Source organism: Octopus bimaculoides, chromosome 20, assembly GCF_001194135.2.
Source record: "Octopus bimaculoides isolate UCB-OBI-ISO-001 chromosome 20, ASM119413v2, whole genome shotgun sequence".
Taxonomy (NCBI): Eukaryota; Metazoa; Mollusca; class Cephalopoda; order Octopoda; family Octopodidae; genus Octopus; species Octopus bimaculoides.
In genome coordinates this window covers 39,369,373-39,373,155 of record NC_069000.1, presented here as the reverse complement: position 1 = coordinate 39,373,155, position 3,783 = coordinate 39,369,373, and the positions used below count along the sequence as shown (strand labels likewise).

At 34.3% G+C, this 3,783-nt stretch overlaps 1 protein-coding gene across 7 annotated transcripts in view; it reads right to left on the bottom strand.

The window, feature by feature from the left end:
- LOC106873878 (uncharacterized) overlaps positions 1 to 3,783 on the bottom strand; it is a 375,863-nt gene that overhangs the window by 44,107 nt on the left and 327,973 nt on the right. For all 7 annotated transcript variants that reach the window (XM_052975052.1, XM_052975051.1, XM_052975053.1 and 4 more), the window contains one exon: positions 2,899 to 2,957. The gene's annotated coding sequence lies outside the window, so the exon portion shown is untranslated. The remainder of the gene's footprint in view (positions 1 to 2,898; positions 2,958 to 3,783) is intronic.

The window sequence follows — 3,783 nt, the reverse complement described above, 5'->3', positions numbered from 1 at the left end:
CTATTTATCTCTATCTATCTCTCTCTCTCTCTCTCTCTCTATATATATATATATATATACATGTATGTACGTATGTATACACGCGTATATTTATACTATTTAAGTTACGTAAACAGAATCAATTACTATGGAATCTTAACAGAAAATTCAAGTTATCTGCGAATGTAGGACTTGGCAATTATTCATTCTATATGCATCACAACTGTAAATTCGATCACTGAAATTTATAAAAAAAAAAAAGATATTAGTAGGACTTTGGTGTGTTGCAAGAAGACAGGCAATTATAGAAGTCTACAAGATCACATAGTTAATAGATTCTTTAATATCATTCAGAGTTTCTTTTGAAATTTCCCTGCAACTTTGATCTGGAAGTTATATTTTGTTCAGTCATTTAATACAGTAACTCATTTATAATTAACTAAATATGATGTATCTTGAATTATATGGCTTTAATACGAAGTCAGTCGTTTAAATTTTGTAGTGCAGTTAATTGACCATTCTGTTTGGGTATTTATGAAGTATTGATCTTATTCTGAAAATTTATGGTCTTTTAAATTTCTCATTCCTCGAATCTTTAGTCCATTCCTTATCTTTCCCTCTCCTCTCTCAGGATATTCTCTGCAGGCAAATTCTAAATATTCAGAATAAAAAAAAAAGCCAAAATACACTGAAGCCTACTTGTACTGTATTCCGTGAAGATGATATATACTCACGGGATGAAGCATGATATTGCGATGTTATTTAGTGAAATTTATTTGGAAATCGATTTTCAACAACAGCTGTATGATAAATGTTTCATACGGAAGCACATACATTTTGGCAAAATGAGAGTCGATATATCGTAGAAAACATATACTACTGTGGTGTAAAAGAAACAATGTACAATTCTTCTAATATGAATTTAGGGCGGGGAGCTGGCAGAATCGTTACCACATCAGGTAAAATGTTTAGCTGCAGTTTGGTCGTCTTTACGTTCTGAGTTGAAATTCCGCCGGGGTCTTCTTTAAATTTCATCCTTTCGAAGTCGATAAAGTAAGTACCAGTTAAGCAATGGGGTCGATGTTATTGACTTGCTCTCCTAGTCGAAATGACTGGCTTTGTGTCAAAATTTGAAGCCAATTAAATCAGAAGTAAAACAAACCTGCGTATTTGCGTTTAATCGGGAAAAACTGAAGATTGTGTATGGTACCATTTGTGAAGTAGGCTTGTATATGTTGGAAATTTCTATTATTCATTGATTAGTCTAGCTAAAGCAAACGAATTCAACATTTTTGTTGGTACTTTTGCATTATCCAAGTCCTCAATATATTGTATATAACATAGGCGCAGGAGTGGCTGTGTGATAAGTAGCTTGCTTAGCAACCACATGGTTCTGGGTTCAGTACCACTGCGTGGCACCTTGGGTGAGTGTCTACTACTATAACCTCGGGCCGACCAAAGCCTAGTCAGTGGATTTGCTAGACGGAAACTGAAAGAAGCCCGTCGTATATATGTATATGTATATATGTATGTGTGTGTGTGTGTGTGTGTGTGTGTATATGTTTGTGTGTCTGTGTTTGTCCCTCCAACATCGCTTGACAACCGTTGCTTGTATGCTTACGTCCCCGTAACTTAGTGGTTCGGAAAAAGAAACCGATAGAATAGGTACTAGACTTACAAAGAATAAGTCCTGGGGTCGATTTACTCGACTAAAGGCGGTGCTCCAGCATGGCCGCAGTCAAATGACTGAAACAAGTAAAAGAGTAACAGAATAACTGATCATGAAATTATATAGACCTCATATATAATTTCTGAATAGTCATACTTTTAAAATTCTAAACGAAACAAATATATAAACGTCTAGCTAAACCTCAATATAAGAGGAATTAGAATGGTTCTTAAAGTTATATACACAAGTTAGTGAGCATTTCGTAAGAGAATCAATCTAGTTGCAATATGAGAGTCGTGTCGCATGTAATAACGCATGCGTAATGAACATTCACCATATTTAATGTGAAATGAGTATTTACAGATTCATTAAATATTCATTAATGAAGCTAAGAAAGCGATGCAGGTTGCGGTGGTTGACGAGCAGGAAACTGGCGAAGCATTCTTCATGATTATTTCAAAATATCTTGCATAAAAAAATTCCATTCCGTCAATTAAAATATAACTTAAATCAATATCTGTCAATGGCGTAATCTGAAACACCTTCGCAGAAGGGGATGCATTCAGGCATTCAGTGATGCATTCAGGCTGACTTCTGTATTACTTGTTCGAGGTATCGGAGTATACTGATATGTGTATGTTTCCAAGCAATTGCGTTATTTTCAGGAGTGTCTCATCTTTTCCACTTTTCTATGTCTGCAATAAGTGTTTTCTACTTGCTTCTGTATGGCACCTGCTGGCTTGCTCACAGCAATCAGAGTCGTTCGTACAACAGGGGAATGTAGCGAAATGCGTTCAACATCGTCATTGTAAGAAAGAGGATGTTTAATGCGTTTTGATTTACTACAACAATATCAACCAAGTATTCTACTCACGAAGACCATTTGTATCTAAACGCATCTGATGTCGGAAATATGAACTGGCGAGGAAAATGTCTAGATTTCCAATGGCGTTGTCATTCGCTTCCATTGGACTCCATATTTCCCATTCCCACATTTGTATTCCTAATATTGGTCATCCGACGTCCCATATTTAGCAGAGATATATCATTGAACAAGAAGAAAAAAAAACAGATATGAAAATATAAAATGCTAGGATAAGAATTTCTTAATGTGGGAATAATGTGAAGATAAAGAGTTTCCTCTAGAGGCAAGTCATGCGTAAAGCATTTAAAATGATAGAAAAAATTGTAGAAGAAACACTAAAATATTTTGTTCAGATATAGAAAACATAAGCTAGAGAAAGACTTACCTTATATCGAAAATGCAGGGATGTAATAATCCGCGCTAAACCTCAAGGAATGTTGTATTCTGAAAAAAAGGCACGTAGAATCATTGTTAGATAGTGAAAAAATATAAATGAATTTCACTAAAGACATACTCAAAGGAATAAAGAACTGGTGAGTTAGTATGAATGCAGTAGACACACACAACAAAGAAGAAAATATTTATCGAGAAATGTTATAAAGGTGATTGCTTAATATTTATAACCTTAGAGAGGAAACATAGCGCAAAGAACAGTCTTCTAAACATTTTAGTAATAATTGTAAAAATATTAATCCCCATTGCAAACAAAAGGAATTAGGAATAGAGAAAGAAAAGAATTCATGATAGAAAATGTTACTACGACGAAAATCCTGCTGGTATACTAATATCATTATGTAGTAGCGTCATCAGTGTAAATTCTGAATGTATTTACTGAGTTGGACGTGGAACTTGTTTAAGAAAAAAAACATGGAACTTAGCTTATATTTGTTCTTATCAATCGAAAGAAAATACGAAGCATAAGCTGGCCACGAGCAAATGGAAAATTAGAATATACAATTTTGTCACCTGAAATAACAAGTCAATGTGTTCAAAGTTCCGACGATTCTGCCGCTCCGCTGACCATACTACACATTCACAATGCAGAATACATTCAGTGCAATCGGAAGTACAAACACCACACAGGTTATTTCATATTATTTCATATTATTTCATAGACTATGAGAAATGCTGTAGATGACTCTGTATCGAAAACAGAAACATATACTGTAATGAATAAAGCTACTAATTAACGAGTAACTTTTGTGAAACGAATATAATTATTAATGGCTACACTCTAGAAAGTTCACTGAAATTCCAATTTCATATATGT